Source organism: Leptopilina boulardi, unplaced genomic scaffold, assembly GCF_019393585.1.
Source record: "Leptopilina boulardi isolate dan_hultmark-lab unplaced genomic scaffold, ZJU_Lbou_2.1 LbouV2_367, whole genome shotgun sequence".
Classification (NCBI taxonomy): Eukaryota; Metazoa; Arthropoda; class Insecta; order Hymenoptera; family Figitidae; genus Leptopilina; species Leptopilina boulardi.
In genome coordinates this window covers 1420129-1440523 of record NW_026137937.1, presented here as the reverse complement: position 1 = coordinate 1440523, position 20395 = coordinate 1420129, and the positions used below count along the sequence as shown (strand labels likewise).

General features: G+C 28.4%; 1 protein-coding gene across 2 annotated transcripts in view; it reads left to right on the top strand.

Moving 5' to 3' along the window:
• LOC127287022 (uncharacterized) overlaps positions 1-20395 on the top strand; it is a 442987-nt gene that overhangs the window by 201503 nt on the left and 221089 nt on the right. For both annotated transcript variants that reach the window (XM_051313719.1, XM_051313718.1), the window contains one exon: positions 13957-14031. The gene's annotated coding sequence lies outside the window, so the exon portion shown is untranslated. The remainder of the gene's footprint in view (positions 1-13956; positions 14032-20395) is intronic.

Genomic DNA, 20395 nt, shown 5'->3' with positions numbered 1-20395 from the left:
TTTCTTATATTCTTTTTTTTCATTGACTCCTTCCATTTTTTAAATCATTTTCTATTTTTGTAATTCTTTTTTTTTTCATTTTTTTTTAACAGTTTATTGACTTTCGTCTCAGATCTGTTGTGGTAAATTTTGAAACGAGGGGGAATTTACCTAGTAAAAAAAAGTGTAAACACTTGACTCTTTGTTGCAATTATAACATTATTATTACGCATTTATTATATTTAGAGATTGTTTTCACCGTGTGGATAAATTTAATCATCTGAGAGGTTATAGGCAGTAGATATATTCTGCGTCTGCGCAGAATTTTTGTATACGCAGCTTCTGCGCAGACGCAGAATATATATCTACTATCTTTAACCGCTCGGAGGATTAAATTTATCCACACGATGAAACTGGTCTCTTAAATAAATTATCCCAGATGACACGTAAGCTTGCAGCAACCCCCACCGCGCAATATTGCCAACCTTGGACGGCAAACTTGCCGCAAACTTCAAATGTCCCACTTGACCGAAAGCTTGCACGATAAAGTTGGTGCAATGTTGCCAAATAACCTTGCTTTAAACCTACAATTTTTTTTTAATGTTTTGTCTAATTTATATAATAAACGTTATATAATAATTATATAATAAAATTATATAAATTAGAAGAAACATTTAAAAAAAATTTTTTTAGGTATAAAGCAAGGGTATTTGGCAACCTTGCATCAACCTTGCTACAAGCTTATTGAGCAATCTTGCGATAATCTTATTGTGCAATCTTGCAGTAACCTTACACTTCAATCTTTCGGTAAGCTTACCATGCAAGCTGGGACTGGTCAGGTGGGACATTTGAAGCTCGCAGTAAGCTTGCGGCAAGTTTACCGTGCAAGGTTAGCAATATTGCGCAGCAAGCTTGCCGCAAGGTTGTTACAAGCTTACGTGCTATCTGGGATATTACAAATATCTTTCTGAGTTTTAAGGTTTATTACTGTCCTTTTTTATATTTTTCAAAAAACATTATCATTTAAAGCTTATTTAATATTAAATATTGAGACTTGCCAAAAGTATAAATTTCTTGATTCTGTATTTTAAAAAGTGATAAAAAAGTTGCAGAAATATAGGGTCAAAGAAACATTTATTTGAATTAAATAAAAAATTTCTATGAAACGAATATAATTTTTTTTTTTTTTTTTTTGAATCGAAGATAATTTGTTTAAAACAAATCAATTTTCTTTGTATCAAAGAAAAATTTGTCATACAAATTGATTTTATTGAATCAAAGAAAGTTTTTTTTCTGGCTGTAGAATAAATAAAATATGAACTTATTGCATAAAATAAATATTACATAAGACATAAACGAGTTTATGTTATACCTTCGTGTTACATATATGCAATATATAAATTTTTATGAATAGTAATTAAAAGTATAGCATATGTAAAAAAAAAAAAAAAAAAATTATATTACTATAAAATAATTGACTTCCACAAGTAATTTTTAATGAGACAAATAAATCATATACCTGTCATACATATATAACTGACAGGTGAAATTTTAAATAAGTTAAAATTTTATAATTATTGAAATGTATATCATATATACATATATATGATACATGAAATTTATCATATTTCTATTTTCTAACCAACTTTCTAACATTATTTATCGGATTAAAAGAAACAAGTGTCAGCTAAAGATGAAAAATAATTAATTTGCCTCTCAACATTTATTATTTTATATTAATTTACCCGCGCGTGTTGACATGCAGTAAATATGATCAACAATATCATCGATCATAATTTACTAACTTTTCACATGACAGTGCGCGCATACGTTTATATGTCCTCTATATATATATTGAAGATTATTACTTCAATTACTCATTTGTCATGAAATGTAAAATTAATTATTATAAGAAATTCAATAAAATATGAGAAAACGTAATAGTATTGTTTACACGTTATCTTAATGTAAATCAATGAAAAATTAATCCATTGATCGAAACAAGAAATGCATTTTATATCCAATTAAAAATTAAGGGAGAAAATATTCTTAAAAAAAGTGTTTTTAATCCATTAATTATATTGTCATTTCAGTTTTTTTAGTTTTATTTTGAGAATACATTATATTTATTTGAATTTTTTGCAAAAGTACTAATGTTTGAAAAAAAAGCAAAAGTGAAATAAATAAGAAAACAAATGTATATAAAAAAGGAAAAGTGTGAGAAAACAAATTTATGTATTTAAGAAAATTCAATTGAAACAGTGCAGAGTAAAAGAGAAGCACTTGATTTGAAGCACACACAGTATACAACCTCTCCCGTTGATGTAAAGAGAACCCACGTCAGTGGTTGACGTGACCCTAAATAAATTAATTATAAGGAGCACTGACGTCCACATAACTTCTGTTTTGCAAACATATGCTTCGACAACATTTTTTTCTCTCGTTATGCTTTCAAGAAAAAGAGATAAAGAGAGAGAGAGAGAACAAGAGCAAGCTAAATAGACATTCAATCTTCTCTCTCTCTATATATATATATATTACATTTATATATCTGATCAAGATTTAGATCACACAACTAGATTATATATGCCAATGCATATAAGTGTATTGTGAAATACAGTAGCAAACGATAAGTAATCGACTATGGCAAAGTTATTGGATTTACCTACATTTTATTGAAACTTGTTTGTTTACTTGAATTACTGATTCAGCACACCACGCATATATATATAAAAAAGAGAGAGAGAATGATAAATTCACTGAAATCTTTTTTTTTTTTTTTTTTTACTTTAAGACTGTTAATCCTTTTGAGGATGAAAGATTAAGAGATGTCGTAAATCAGTCGTGTTTCGAAATTTGAATGGAATTAAAAGAAATCATTATGTCTAGAAACTTTAGAGGCACATCTTTTGTCAGACTTCTAAATTTTTATCTACTATTCATAAATCATGACTTCACTCTATCCTGTGAATCATTCACATTTCGTTTCTTTTCTTTATAACAGTCTTTATTTATTCGTGCAATTTTCTATAAATTGCTATCATACATATATATATGTGATATGTCCACTTCTCTTCATTTAAAATCCAAATTTATTTATAAAACGTATAATGAAACTCAGTGAGGAATTTAACGAGTTTACCATTTTTGTACTGCAATTGATCACTCTAAGTGATAAATTCCTAATTTGAAACTCAATGAATTCGACCTCGAGACTGCAATAAGACTCTCGCGCTGCTAATTGATTTCTCATCCAGGTATGGAAGTTGGGTGCTAGAATGTGGATCACTTGCAACAATTATGCGTCTAATCATTGTCCATAAGAGATGAAGTCAAAGTGACATCATCGCATACTATTTTTTGAGGTCAGTAGTCCACAATGAATTGACTCGTCAGAGAATAAGAAGAAGAAGAGAATATATATAGTCCCACTTTTACATATATATATATTAGAGAATGATGAGAAGAGCGTAATGCCTATATACATCGATGAACATTTATATTCAACATTAAATATCATCAATATATAAAAGGCACATTTTATAGTGCGGTGGATGATAATAATAATAATAATGATGATGATAATCAAGACGACGTGAAATTTCCAACCGAGAGCAACACATCGATCAAAATGATTATGAATGTTTCGTTATTCGTCATATAGTTTAAGGCTGACAACGATTAATGCCGTGGAGGGAAGGGGGGGGAAGAACCCAAACCTCCTTGTATAATAATCAATCGAACTGATTCACGAATATAAATATACGAATATAAAAAATGACGACTTCATTACAAAAGTGTCTGACAAAAATTTATCTCACCAAAAATTTCAAACATAAAAAAAAATCCTTAGTAGAACAGAGAATAAGATAAAATTTTTAAACTAGAAGATGTAGTAATGTATTTTATTTTTTTAATGTTAAACGAATGATAATTTTTTCTAGAAAATCAAGAAATGCTTTTTATTCTCGCTCGTATATTGAGATTTATTTTTGATTATAAAGTAATACATTTTTGTTAAAAAATAGATCCCTTGAAAGTTTTTTTTTTTTTTTTTTTTTTTTTTGAATTATAAAAATTTTACATATAAATTATTATAATTTTCTCTTGATGTTAAATACTCTTGAATGATGAATATTTTTTTTCAGAAATATTCCGCGCTGTTGGTTGTTAATATATTAATTCTACGAATTATAAACTTTCAAAGCTTTATTTAATGGAATATTTAAATAAGAACATGAATTATATTGATAGCATATTATTTTTATTTCCCAATTTATTTCATATTTGTCCTTCTTTTAATATTAACTTTACGATATTGCGCTTTAGATATATATTCTTTTATATGAACGACAAAAAGTTTTTGAAACTCTTTTATAAAGACACAACAAATGAGACAAATCTTATGACCCTATAAAAATATAGCAGTATATAAAGAAGATTCCTTTTTTTTTTTGTCTATATACCATAATATTCAGAGGGGGTGGAATTTTGTATTTGAGAACAACACCCATTTCATGTAACTTATCTGGACGATAATTTAGAAATATAAAGTTCTAAAGAGGCGCGTCACGGTCGTTTGATTATATTATTATTATTGCTATTATTATTCGTTTATAGCTGGGGCTACAATATATAGTTGCTTGGGGATTTTTAGCCGACTGAAAATTCAATATGTCCCGTTAAATACTGAGAGTGGAGATGATAGTCGTTTAAGGGTTCGCCTAAAGGTCGAGATCAGAGTCGGCACATGTATAAGAAGGCCAACAATGTCCTTGCCAACGGCACACCCGACACACCGACGAAGGTTAATCATCATTAGATGGAATCCAGCTCCCCGTGATGCTCACAGAATCCTGAATAACGATTGTGCGAATCTAAAACGAGAGATCGCGCGCTATTAAGATGATCCTCCATAAATATCAAATGAAGACGCATTTGTATATGTAATATACATATATACACGATGATCCTATATATTTGTGAATCTCAATGCTCGTCTTTGAAATTTTATATACAATCCTTTCTTTTAATGTCACTCGTGAATGCTGTTGATTATCATTATAGCAGTTGAGTGCTTTAATTAATATAATGATAATGGAAATCAAAGTAAAAATATTAATAAATCTCATAAATTAAAGGGTATAATTAAACATTAATATTTAATTACAGGAATCTTCTAAGAATATTTTAGTGTAAAATGTGGAATATTTCACTGGAATTTAGGTATTTTTAAAGTTCCTGAAAGTAGGGAAACTAGGGACTATTTGGATTATTTAAAAGGTAGAAAATTATATTCTCAAATACTTATGCATCGTAGCTGGTCGGTTAGCGTTCTTTATTTCTGTGCATCGAACCCGGGTTCAAATCCTTACGCACTTAAAGACTTTTTTCGTGTAATATTGAGTCAACTTAAAAAGTATTAAATAAAATACAAAAGTAAAAAAAGAAAATAGTTGTTTTTTATTTTTGTGAATCGAAACAAGTCAAATTGCAAAATATATGCAAGCTTGCAGCAAGCTTACCTAAATCTTGTTTGAATTTTTCATTGCAAGTTTGCAGCAACATATCATTGAAAGCTTTCAACAATCTTTTATTGTAAGGTTGCAGCAACTTTTCATTGAAAGCTTCCGACAATCTTTTATTTTAAGCTTGCAGAAACTTTTCATTGAAAACTAACAACAATCTTTCACTGAAACCTTGCAGCAACCTTTTATGGAAACCTTGTAGAGGTGGGACTTTTTAATACTTACGTCAAGTTTGCAACAATCTTACTGTTTGAGCTTGGCAACCTTTCACGGTAATCTTGCAGCAAGTTTTCCTAATCTTCGATTGAAAAACTTTTTATTAGTTTTAGGATATAGGACATTTGATATATTTCGAATAGTAACTCGAAAATATATAAAAATTCTTGAAAATCTAAATTAGTTTAAAAAAAACACAGAGAAAAAAGTTATCAACCTTATAGCTTAATCCAATTGTTATTCTATGAATAGCAATTATATTTAATTTAACGTTTAATTTATAATTATCCAATTTAAATATTTATGTACTTTGAAAAATATCATCTCCGCCTATATACGAACGAACCTGTTTCTAAACTGCGTGTCAGGAGCTCTGACCATTTAAACTAATTGCAAACTAAATTATTTGGTTCTCGAAATCAAATTTTGGTTATGACAACAAACGTTCATTTGGTTTTTTTAGACAAAACTATTTTTTTTTACCAAATTTTTGTTGGAATTTAAAAATGTTTACCCAATATAATTTTGTTGCTGCCTAACCAAATGTTTTATTGAAATAACTATACAACTTTATTTCAGCCAACCAAAATTTGGTTACAAGAACCAAAATTGCCTAACCAAATGATTTTGTTGAAAACATAAAATCTTTTTTTTCAGTGATACAATCAGTAAAAATTAGCAATCCATATAGCAAATGTATTTCTTTCCATGTAACTAATTGTTAGTAAAATCTTGCTTGACTTTTCAACTTAGCAATAAGTATAAAAATTAACTAATTATTAGTAAAGATAATCAGGAAAAGAAGCAGGCGCAAAGCGGTTACATCTAGGGTTTCGTGGCTTTTTAAGTTCAGATCAAAAGTTATTTGTATATAATAATAAATAATTTATAATTACATTATTTGTAAATTGCTATGGTTGCTATGGTAATGGTTGCTATGGAAACGGTTGCCATGGTAATGGTTGCTATGGAAACGGTTACTATAGTAACGGTTGCCATGGTAATGGTTGCTATGGAAATGGTTGCAATGGAAACAGTTGCCATATGGTAATGGTTGCTATAGAAACGGTTGCCATGGAAACGGTTGCTATGGAAATGGTTGCTATGGAAATGGTTGCTATGGTAATGGTTGTCATGGAAACGGTTGCCATGGAAACAGTTGTCATGGTAACGGTTACCATGGAAACCATACGAGTGTACGACGAACGGACAGATTGACAAATGACGGACGAACGGATGGACAGACAATTACTATGGTATCTGTTTCCATGGGAATCATACGAGAGTACGACGAACGGACGGACGGACGCCAAAGTGAAACTATAAGGCTTTCGACCCTGGGCCACGAAACCTTAAAAACGACTAAATATCATTCTAAAAATAATTGGAAAATTAGTCAAATTTGACTAATTAAAGAAGTAATAATTATTTTAAAAATTGATTAATTGTATTAAATTGAAATTAATGAATTCAATTACTTGGAAAATATAAATTGTCCATTAGTTGTGAGAAAAAAAAAAAAAAAGATGAAAAAGTCATAACTAGTTGAGAAAATTGTAATCGGAAGAAGAGTATATATCGTTAATTGAGTGAAAGAAATGTTAGACTTGTGAATGAAGTTGAAGAAGTCTTAAAGGCAGTAATTTTTCAATGGAAGGCTAATGTAGTGCAAGATATACTTTTCTATTTTAAATGTATACCTATTATATTGCAGTGAGTGTGTGTCTACGTGTACATATGTATCCGTTAAGTTGTTCAGACCACACGCACATAAGTAATCATCATATGGTATATGTAACAGAATCATCGAGAAAGAGAGAAAGAGGGGTGGGTACAGACTTTCAGTGCGCGAATATAACTTGTGTGGAAAACGCGCATGAGAGTCTGAAGTTATGCGAGTCGCATAGTATGGTCGGACCATAAATGAAGAGGCAATTGCCTTTTACACATCCTCGCTCTCATTTACCCCACGAACCGGTGCCATTACGTCTCCTAGGAATCGTTACGTGTTCCCTGGCAAAATTGTTATATGCGCGTTCATATAGGCTTGTCTGTAGAGCACACAAATACCAGCAAACACTACATATATACACGCGAAATGTCTCGATTATTATACATTTTTTTTTATCGACGATAATTATACCCTTAATTACTGACACTTTGCATAATTTTATAATTGAATTATACATTTGTGCACGATGTAGGTATATATATGCTTTCTGGAATGGTGATGATGATTAGCACTTTTCAAACATTGTGTATTTATTTTAAACACGTATATATATATATATATGTTTATATTGTTTTTTATTATCTCTTGAATAAAATTATTATAAACATATTGTTTTCCTTATCGTTTTCACAATTTAAATTATCAAGTTTCCGTTGCGCGAGAAATAATTTTTTTTTAAAGTGTTTATTTTTCACTCCCACTAAACGGATATGAATAGATAAGATTTTTAAGGTAAAAGGTGTCTATATATATATGTATATAAATACTTACGAATATATATTTTAAGGAGAAAAAATGTTCTTAATGTGGACTCACCTGCAACAAAGAAGAAAGAGACTAATTAGTTAATTTTAATTGGGAATCATATATTTTATTTATATCACTATATATATATATATATATATATATATATATATATATATATATATATATATATATATCTAATGTTGAAAGAATATACAAAGTGTGATTTGAAAATTTCAAATGGAGATGAGAAAAATTTAATTTAAATATTACAAATGTTATTTGCGTTAAATTTTTACTGAAATTTTATTGATACAGATTAAGAGAGTGATTAAGTAATTTTTTTTTTCACTAAAGTTTTAATTTAAAATGACTAGAAATTAGTAGAAATTTTCACTAATTTAAATTAGTTAACGAATTCTCACTTATTTTTTCAGCAAAAATTAATTTGCATCTGCAGCTAATTCATTCTTTTCCGTGTTGTAGATATTTTTGTAAGACCTATTACCGATATTTTAGATGTTAAATACTTAAATTATATTAAATTAAAAAAAAAAAAAATTTCCATTTTTCTTAGATTCTTTTACAATTTTCTAATATAATTGAAGTATTTAGCATAACAAAATATTGGTAATAATACAAAGTATTTATACCGTCACTTAAAATTTAGATTAATTAAAATGAAGGAGAAATAAAATTCAATTGAAAATTAATGGACAAAAGGTTTTTTTAGATATAGTAAATTTTTAACGTAATAAAAGAAAAATTCTAAGATATAATCAAAAAATATACTGAACTCTCACAATAAAAATGTTAAAATGAATATAGCAACGTCGTTTTACCATAACGAGGATGAAATATATAGAATCTCATAAAATGTGTGTTTAAAAAAAAAAAAAAAAGATCTCGTCTTTTAGGAATTTTATAGATTTAAAACTATTAAGGAGAAAAGTGGCTTTGTCTATTTTAGTATGAATCAGTCATTATGTCTATTTATCTATTTATTTGTGAACTAGTAAATAGCTCTTCTAATACCAGTTAAGAGAAATTCCTACCGCATTGCTGGAATCGAAGCGAAAACCATAATTAGTATACTTTGGAGAGGGACAGCTGGCTATTGGTTGCAATGGGAATATACCCTCTTGCTTAAAGGATAAGAGGAGAGGGGGGAGGGTACAGAGGGACAGAAACTTTAATTAAACGCACTTAATTAACTTTAATGTATGACAGTAACCTCGAAAGTACATATATAATACTCGGTTTATAAATTACACCTAGAGAAAAAATTTATTTTTTTTTAGAGCCAAAAAAAATGTTTATTTCTTTAAAAATAAATTTTTATTTGATTTAAATAAATTGTAATTGGTTTGAATATTTTATTTTCGTAAAAAAAACAAAAAAAAATAAAATTTTATTCAAACCGAAGAAATAATAAATAATGTTTTCGAATTAAAAACAATTATTCGCGGATTTTTTTTTTTTTTTAAAGACGAGAAGACACGTGTTATTATTTATTTATTTCGCGAGCAAATGAGGGGGACGAAAAGTGTTACGTTTCCGGTGCGAGGGAGTAAGAGGTGTTTCTCTCTCTCTCTCTCTCTCACTCTCGCTTTTTCTGTCTCTCTTTGTGGGTGATGACATATGGACGTGACTGTATGTGTCTTATCTCGTCTCTTGTTTCCACCGTGGGTTGGTTCGCCTCCTTTATTTTTTTGCTTCTTCTTTTGTCGTTGTTGAAAAAAAAGAACGACCGGTTACTTGTCTTCTCTTGGACGTCGTTCAAAGTTCAGCTCACGATGTATCGAACGCCACTTACACGCGGACTATTATTATCTCTATATGTATACCTAAAAGCCTATAGGTAGTCTTGGGAACAGGTGGTGAAATACCTTTTTCACTCGAGAGATAGGCTCTAGAAACCAGGTTCTGGAAATTTATGATCGAACGGTAGCTGCATCTCAGAACGATTACGGGATCAAAAAGGAATCTCAAGTGGCGCTTAGTTGTTTGCTCTTGAAAATTGTCTCCAGAAAAAAAAATTTAATTTTCAATGTTTTGTAATATTTAATTATTTATATATACATATATATATATTTTTTTTTATGCACTTTCGACATATGTTCACGAAAAAGAAACATTTAAATTTTTTTTTAACTTTGGACCTGATTTTTTTTATTTCTTTTTTTCCTTTGCATAATGGAACTGCCTATACTAGGAAGATTTTGCACTTTTTTGCAAATTTCTTTTTTAGTACTTCCAGGTATGTAGAAATAAAAAAAGTAAGAAAAAATTAATTTGTTGTATAGAAATATTATCAGAGTAGCAAATGGAATTACAGCAAAATTCCGTTTGCGGAAAACATAATTTTTTGGTAGGTATATGGACACAATTCAAAAAGAAAAAAAAATGATTATCAATAATTGAAGCTGGCAGTTTTTGATGTTGACGAAAAAAGAAGAAAGATTGTGGAATGGTTGAAGGAAGAAGAAGAAGATGATGATGATGATGATGATGAAGAAGAAGAAGGAAGACGAAGAGACAACTGAAAGAGTATATAGAGAAGGAGGACGGGTCTCACTGTGGCTCGTCGTATTTCAAGTCTAGTTAAGGGAGCCATAATTCAGAGGATAGCACCAGGTCGTCGTTTACTTCAAACGGCCCATAAATTATGGGGTTTTAATTTCGCGATATTAACGGGACGATCGGACGAATACTGAACCTAAGCGAGCATGAGCACCGTTTTCTTGCCTCCTTTGTATAAGAGCATAGGCCTTCTCACAACAACTTCCTTCTTCTCTTCTCGTTAACCCTTTCATGAAGTGGCAAAAACCTTCGCGAGTCAAGACCCCCTTCAATGCGATAGGTGCGATTTAATTCTTTATATCATCAAAAACAGAAAAATAAAATGAAATTTTAACGAATTGAATTTTTACATTTTTTATTTCTTGACCGCAATTTTTTAACTTTTTTAAATAAGTGATAAAAAAAACCGTTCGTTATTGAATAATTAATTGACTTATTAAGTAGAAAGAAAAACAGTTGTGAAAAAATAATTGACTTTTCAAAGTTTATATCTCAATTGTTATTTCTAATTGTTCTTTTTACAATACAATTATTAACTCAAAGTCTTTAACTCATCTTTTTATATTAACTAATGTAGTATGTCTATAATGCCTATATGTCTTTATTTCTTTCTTTTACTTCAATCCTCCTATATACATATATTGAATAATATTCTCTCTCATAACTTATTCTTCGAAACTACTTATAAGTAGTTTCACTGTACAACCTAGAAACAATGTTTCAAAATGTATCTTCAATCATTTAAAATTCATATGCATCGAATCGACCTCTTAATATACTATATAACCGCTTATATTGAACGATATAAAGTTTCTTGTGATAAAATATTAGAGAAAAAAATTTATACATATACATATATATATATATATATATATATATATTTATAAAAGTTTAACATGTCAAACTCAAGTGAAACTTATTGAATATGAAATAATTCAAGATTACATAAGTGCCACGAAGGAAAGCGTTTATTTTTTTAAAATATTTATTAAATTGTATATACTTGAATCGATAAACGGTATATGTATAATAAGATTATAATAGAGCAGTAGAATGATAATAATAAAATAATAAAAACACTAGGAGGAAAAAATTAAAAATCACATCTTTTAATTTCTTAAATATTATTTTCATTCTACTTTCTAATTTTTTTTTTTTTTCATTCTAATTTTTTGTAAACTTTCATTTGTCCGAATAATAATTTCTGGCAGAAAAATGTGGGCGAAAATTTTAAAATTTATATACCAATCACAATTTTCTTGATTACCTCTTTTGATTGATTAATTTTAAAATTAGCGCTCAAATTTTTCTGACAGAAATTTATTCGGATAAATGAAAGTTTTGTAAAAATTAAAATTCAGTGTTTTAAGAATTCTATCATATATATATATATATATACAAATTCAAACAAATCTAAATTCGTTTAGAAAAGAATTCTTTCTAATATTCTTTCTGTGAAATAAAATTTCTTAATGACAATTTTCTTGTGAAAATTGGATCGAATTATTCTGTAATATAGCGAAATTTGTTTAAATATAAATTCTAGGTAATGAATTTTTGGCAAATAAAAATTCTAATAAAGAGAGCTTATTAGAGAGATTATTAGAGCTTATTCTTGCTTTTAAGAATTCAATATTATCACTTAATTTTAACGAAATAAAACGAAAGTGCTAAATATATACAAAGGAGGTAAATTAGAAGAAATAAAAAATATAGCAGAAGGTAGTTAAAAAAAATAGGATTAAAAAAATAAAAGTATTAACAAGAATAAAATAATAAGAAAAACAAATGTAAAAACAAAAAATTGAAAGCTAATTATTCTGAAACAGTTAATTACTTGGTAGAGGACATGTTTTTTTTATATATAAATAACGCATGAAATTCAGTGAGTTGTAATTATATATATATATATTGTGGAAAAGTTCTTCGCTCGTATAAAGTTTTGCGAAATCGTAAACGAGAGAAAATGCGGGCAGTTAGAAATACGTATGGTATATATATATATGTATATATATATATATATATATACAATATGCGAGTTTGGCAGTGAGAATTATTTAGAGGTGGTCGAACGGAAATTAATGATCAATTTGACACGTGCAGTCATTTAAAGTCGACAAAAAAGATTTTCAACTTGCAGAAATGGAAAGAAAAGAGAAAGGAGCCTTCCACAACTTGTGGATGAGTAAAATTTGCCGATCGCTACTGTAATTAGGAAACGGGTCCGTAACACGATACGCATTTCAATTAGAACTGTTCTCGTTTTGCGAACGTTCAAAAACCCAATTCCAGAAATATATTACAACGTAAAGATTCAATGCACGATTACCAACAGTCCATTTGCTTGGATAATAAACGCTATATATATATATATAATTCTTCTTTATTGCCTGTCTCTTTCTCTATGTATATATATCTCTCTCTCATTTGCGACAAGAGTTTTCTGCAACGTCAATGTTAAAATTGAATCATATAAATTATATTTATTTATTTATTTTAAATACCATTTAATTGACTGAATAATTATAGAAAAAAAAAATTTAGAAAAATAAAAATTAGAAAATATTTTTTAGAAAAAGTGTAATCCAATAATTATACACAGTTGAAAAACTTATCAGTTTAAATGAAGATATAGTTAAAAAATTGAAATGTTTTGGTATGTATAATTGAAGAAATTTTTTCTTGTTATTGAAATAATTTCCAATGCGTTTAATGAACTCAAATAATTTGTTTAATCATTTTATAACATTTTCAATGATTTTATAAAGTCTGACAAGCAACAGATGGTGCGTTCTTAATCTGTTGCTGCAATTTAAATGCAGTTTCTGCCACTCAGCTGTTACAGCAAAGTGTTAGGTTGCAATTAAGTTGTAATGACTTTGTACGAACGGTAGATCATTTGAATAGCTCTAATAAAATTTATATATTCATTTAATAATTAACTGCACTATTTGTCAGTGGTTTTTTTTTTTTAATAAAAAAATTTGTTCCTCTTTTTATAATAATTATTCTTAATACAATAAAAATATTAATTAGAAAATATTTATTTTATATTTCAAACTAATATCACTAAAAAAAAAATAATATCTAATAAATTTCAATTTTTTTGTAATTAACATTCAATGTTGACACATAATTAATTTTAACTTTTTGACACGTTTATAACTGTTACAGACGTGCAAATCTAGCAAGTTGAGAGAGGGAGATTTATCAGCCGAATTGGAATTTTAGTTGGACTTCATCGTCTCGGTGAGTTTTTTTTTTTTTTTTTTTCATTTTCTCTCTTTCTCTGCATATAATACTAATTTGGTGAAGACATATACGTATACAGAAAGTTTTGCACTAAACTTGGGACATAAATAAGTCAGCTCACACTAAATGACGGAAGAGCAAGTGATTCATGACACGTACACGATTTAGTTAAAACGATGCATTTCCCGAGAGTATAAAGAGCGAATAGAAATAGGTGAACTCTCGTGATCGTGCTTGTTGATCGAAGTGACGTCGATGATGCATCGCCAGAATGAGTGTGAGAGAGAGAGAGAACGTTTACTGCTGCGCCTCATTATTGCAATTAGAATTCTAATACTAGGTCTGTCTTTAATGAATATGAAAATGAATAGCCTCTGATTCGAATTGCACATACGTAAATGGCTTTTAGGTGCGTGTGTATGCCGCGTTGGACATGGCAAAAGTCAGCTGGTAGTCCGCTTAAACCTTTACGGCTTCATCCAACTCGATTTCCCTCCTAAACGAATCAACTGAACCCTCCTTTTCTCATTCATCCTTTTAAACACGCGAACAAATAATTAAACATCAATATATTATGATTTTTCACTTTTTTTTAAAAAAATTTTCCCATATTATTTTTATCAGCGTATTTTTTCCATACTAGTATATATACTAACGTAAAAATTTTATATGTTTTTAATATTAAATACATTGTTGTTTCAATGTATTTAAAATTAATTTAATTTTCCTAATCATTCTAATCATTCATTTGAAAAGAAAAAAAATTTGTGCTCTGCACTACATCTTCTGAGTATGAGTCATCTGTTCTTATAGTATATTCAAGACTGTTCTCAACTGTAGGAGAAAAAACTCTCACCCATCTGGCGGCGTAAGTGTGAAACTATGATAACATTATAGGAGAATTTTCATTGTTCCACACTTACGCCGCCAGATGGTGAGAGTTTTTTCTCCTACAGTTGAGAACCGTCTTAAATACTAGTAGACTCATACTCAGAAGATGTATTGCAAGCACAAAATTTTTTTTCTTTTCAAATGGATTGCAGTAATATTATTTGATTTTAATCATTTTTTTCTTTTTATTCTGTGATTTAATTATTTTAATTTACAAAAGAAAATTGTCAAAGTAATTTTTAAGTATACTTTAAAATTTTATTTTCTTAAATATTGCTTCTCAAAATTTTTGAAAATTCTCCGCGCAAGTTTTCTGTGCAAATTGTTTTTGAAATTTTTCATAAATCTTATACTTAGCATATGTTTGCAGCTAAAATTTGCACTGCAAACATGCTGCAAGTTTTTGGCGGTTTTTGTGCTATCATATCAGGGTATTAATGAGTTTCAAGTTTATTATTTTAATTTAAAAATTTCTTTTCCAATATTGGATCCACCATATTGAATTTTTAAAAACCAACCACATGAACTCGTAATCAATCACCGCTAAAAGCTTCGAGAAACGAGTTTTAAGTAAATCCAATGAATTTCAAAAAATTTTCCTCCATATTAGATTCGCCATTTTGAATTTTGAAAAACTGACATCGGATTCGAAATTAGCGACTATAAAAACCGCAAAGTAATAAGTTTCTAGCAATCAAAACCCCCCGAGTATAAAGTTTCAAAGCATTTAACTTCTTTGACCTAAATAAACTTCTTCAGAACTACTTTATAAGAGGTAAATAATTTTTTTTAATTATTAAAAAATTATGTTGTTTATTTCAATAAATATTTAGATTTTTTATAAACAATAGAAAGTCTTGGACACTTATGTATTTTGAAAATATTATCCTTTCTGAAAAAAAACGCTAAAATTGAAAAAAAATATTAATTTTTCTTAAGATATGTATTAAAATTGTTGTCGGTTGGATATTATACCTATATATATATATATTATTATTATTATTATTATATATATATATATAAATATATAAACATGAAATATATGAACATGTCCTACATAAACATGAAAGGGTTAAAGAATAAATCAAAGTATTTCTTTTTCCAAGTGTAAATTAAAATTTTTTTTAATTCTGTCCAAATAAAAAATTTTAGTCTAATTGTAAATATAATTTTTTTTTTCTAATTAACGTGAATTTTGCTCGTTAAGCTTTTAATTTAAATTGTTTTCTTAGCAATTTTATACAAGTTTTTGCATGTTAAAAATTTTTGTATGATTGTTTTTGTTAATTGTTGGATCATCAATGCTGATTAATTTTTTTTTTTTTTTTTAAATAAGAGTTTCTTTGCCTTATATAAAAAAAAAACAGTCAATGAGGAGATGACAAATGATAATAAAAACGAGTGAACTTTACAACATGACCTGTTGGCACGCGATGATTTGCTGATCTAAAGATAATTGTTATTCGTTAATTTAAAAAAGAAATTCATAATCTAATGCTACACTTGAGCATGAAACATTGTTATTAATTGTATAAAAAAATAAAAAAGAAAAAAAGAAAATTGCAAACAAAAAGAGCGATAAAAATCTTAAACTAAAATTTAAGTGACGTTGACAATTTTTAAAACATAATTTGACATTTAAACAAATCAATTTTAGTTGCAAATTTTTGTAATGTTCTATATTGAAATATTTTATTATGAGCTACTGTTAATTTTAAAAATTATTATTATTCTAAAGTAATTAATTGAAAGATGTGGGAATGAAAATTAATGATATAATATGTTTATGAAAAATGATATTTGTCAATAAAAAGTACATGCGGTTATTGAAAATATGCAACGTGTTTAACAGGTGTTTCGCGATTTTATAACGTTTCAAGACCCGATTACCTTGCCGGTAGTAACCCGTCGAGTTTACACAGTTGACCCTTGAACCTTTCTTGGCTGTCTCTCGACGCCGGAGGTCGATGGAACCGCGTCGCCGAGAGAAAGATTCGTGAGATATTCTCTCATCCATCTCGATTCGTCTCGATCATTCACCGACGTCGGCCCCCTTACCACCTTCCTCACTTGAAACTTAATCATCATCAAAAACCCCACATAGTTTGCTCATTGATGTCATAATCATGTTTGTCTCACTTTCTATCATCCTACTATATATAATGTATCAGAATATATTAATTTCTCTTGTTAAATTTATTTATAAATTAGATATATGATTCTTAATAAAATATCGTTTAACTGAATAATATTTATAGTACAAAATTACACCCAAAAAAAAGTAATCTTATACTTAGAGGAAAATTCCTCTTCTAATATCCTCTAAATATTTCCTCTTAAAACAAGATTATTCAATTGAAATGTAGAATATTTTTATTCTTCATTTTAATGGAAGAATGACAAAAGGATTCCTTTTGTATTTTCCTCTTTAATTAAGATTTTCCGTTTTAAATTTAGAAGATTTAAAAAAAGGAAACGGAAAAAAATAATGTAATCGTTTGATCCCTTTCCCTGGGTATGATAATTGTGAAGTTGTTTTTTAACCTTTCAGTTTTAATATTTCTGGTAAAATGTCAACAAAAAGGACAAAAAAATGGATTTGCTTTATTAAAAATACAGAAAATATAGTTAAATTCAAATTAAATGAATATTTTTAACGCTATTTTTAGATTTAAAAAAATTTGGATATTTCTTGTGAAATTTTACTACTCAGGTAAATAGAAATACTATAACCCCATTTTTGAATCTTTCGAATTTTTTAAATCTTTTTATTTACTTTTTTAAAAAAGTTTTAAAACGTTAAATAATTTCATATATGAAATTTTTTTCTGTCCTATAAAAAATGTTAACTTTTAAACATATCATCATGTTTTAAAATTATTTTTGCGCTGAAAATCTCGTTGATCATTACAACTGATTAATGAAAACTTATTTTTTGTATTTTAATTATCAATATGAAATGTTGATAATTAACCAAAAACATGACATTGTTAATGTTATATTAAAAAACAATTTTTATTATTATATTGAAATGAACTATTATAATTTTACTTAATTTTAATTTAAAAATGTATTTTCTGCAAAGATTTTATTATTTGATTGAAATTATAATTATTTTATTGATGGCTTTGACATTAAAAACAATTTTACGAGGTTTGGATGTCGACATTTAATTTAAGAGGAAAATCCTCTTAAATGAAGAATAATAATTTTGATACCAAAATTAAGAGGAAAATATGCATTTATTTTAGAGGAATCCTCTAGATTGAAAATTACTTTTTTTAGGGTGTATATACAGTGTTTTGGATAACAAAATTAGCCTGCATTACTATAGGATTTACGACACTATATAGTATTTAAAACACTAATAATATTTATGACACTTAAAATATTTAGGATATCATCAGATAATCTAATGTTCAGATAACAGTATATCGATGAAGTTTTATCTTTTAGGATACCAATATTTAGAATCTCCCTTCATTCGAAACATGAATTTTTGTATATTCACTATGAAGATACAATTAATTAAGACATCAGTATTTAGAATACCATCTCTTACTTTTTAAATCTTAATTAGTTAAGCTATTGATTTAAATTAGTAAGAATTTTCACTAATTTTTAATAAAACTTTAGTAAAAAAAAATTTTAAACTACTAAATTAAAAAGTAATATTTTGCTAAAAATTAGTAAAAATTCTTACTATAATTTAAATTAGTATAACTCGCACTAATTTAAATTTAGAGAGTATACGATATATTGAAATTTAGAAAAAATCGAAACATTGAAAAATCAAAATTTTAGAATACCATTATCTAGAGCACAAAAAATTTAGAATACCGTTTATAGAAACATCAATTTTTGCCATATCTTCTTTTTGCTTCAATATTTCAAAAGTATATATAAACATGAAATTTATAGAATTTCGGGTAAAATTATAAACTTCTTTTTTCTTTACATTCTATTACTTCATTTTATTGCATTTAAATATTTTTTTAATATTTTTCAAAAAAATTAATTAATTTTTCAAAAATATCGATAACGTGACAAATTACTTCATACTCGTCAATTCTTTACGATCGTCATCAAGGGGAAAAAAAAATTCCATCCCGTCAGCTGCTGCTCGATTATAATATGCGGGAACTATGTAAATTTTCGCAAAAAAAAAAAAAAAAAAAAAACGAAAATAAATGAAGCTGAAGCAACGCGGGCTAAGCGCCACATAGTTATTTCATATCTATCCCCTTTCATTCATAAGATCCGTCTCGTCGATTCGGCGATTTCGCGGACGCGGGACTGTTGGCTGCCGTCGCTTGAAAATGTTTCGAAGAGAAGAGAAGAGAGAGAGAGAGAGAGAGAGAGAGAGAGAGAGAGAGAGAGTGGGTGAACGGAGCGCAGGTGTGTAGGTGCAGGAGCGAGTACGCGTGTAGGTGTAGGTCGGCACAAGCCGATCTACTTGGGTGGTCCGTCGAAGAAGGGACCGCACGCAGAGGCCGACCCCCACCAGAAAAACTCTTTCCTCCCACCATTGCGGCCACCCGGCCCTCGCACACATCGACGAGACATTTATACGTTCACAGTACCGCGTGTGCTCTTTCTCTCTCAAACTACCAGCACCTATAACCATCTCTCTGCGAATATCTCTCAATCTAGCCAAGCGAATTCCGGCCGGTGTGCTTATAGTCCGACGACTAGAGAGCTAGCCCTCTCGCGCTTTATATGTGACTCATTGCTTCAATCCTTTTCTTCCAGACATAATCCCCCCCCCCCCCCCCTCACCCCCTTTTTATACCAACCTTCGAAAATACCAAGATTCTTTGGACGTATACTTGTCGTGCGATATGACTCGTAGAATTGCATTTTATTTTATTCATAAATATAACCATATAGACTTTTAACAACATTTCCGGAACATCTGGCATAGGGAATGAGAACATCTTCTCCTCTAACGATCCAATGACCAATTTAGATTCTCTTGGATAAAGAAACTGGGATTTATTTTTATTGTTCGCCTTTCCTTTTTGCAAAAAAATACGAAACGTCTCATTCTCCAAGACCATATGGGGCTAAAAAAAAAAGAAAAAACAATTTTAATGAAAAGAGACAGTTTGGGAATTTTTAACGAAAAATGTTGCCTTGATTTTGTTCATTTTTATATTAAATAATACTGCGAGAGACTATACTATTTGCCTCAGAGCAAATAGTAGAACATATATAATATATATTTGAGAATTTTCGTGCAAAAATAAAATAATAATAAATTACACGGAGAAAAGGAAAGTGTTAAATCTAATAACCGGATTGTTAATATATATAGAACTTCCAAAATCTGGTTTCTCGTAAAAACAAATTTTTTGTTTTCTCAATAGTTTTTCTAGATCTTGAATTTTTGAGGTTATATTCGTATTTTAGCTCTGAGTTTTGACGTAATTTTAAGGTTATGTTTACTAATTTTAACCTCTTGATATAT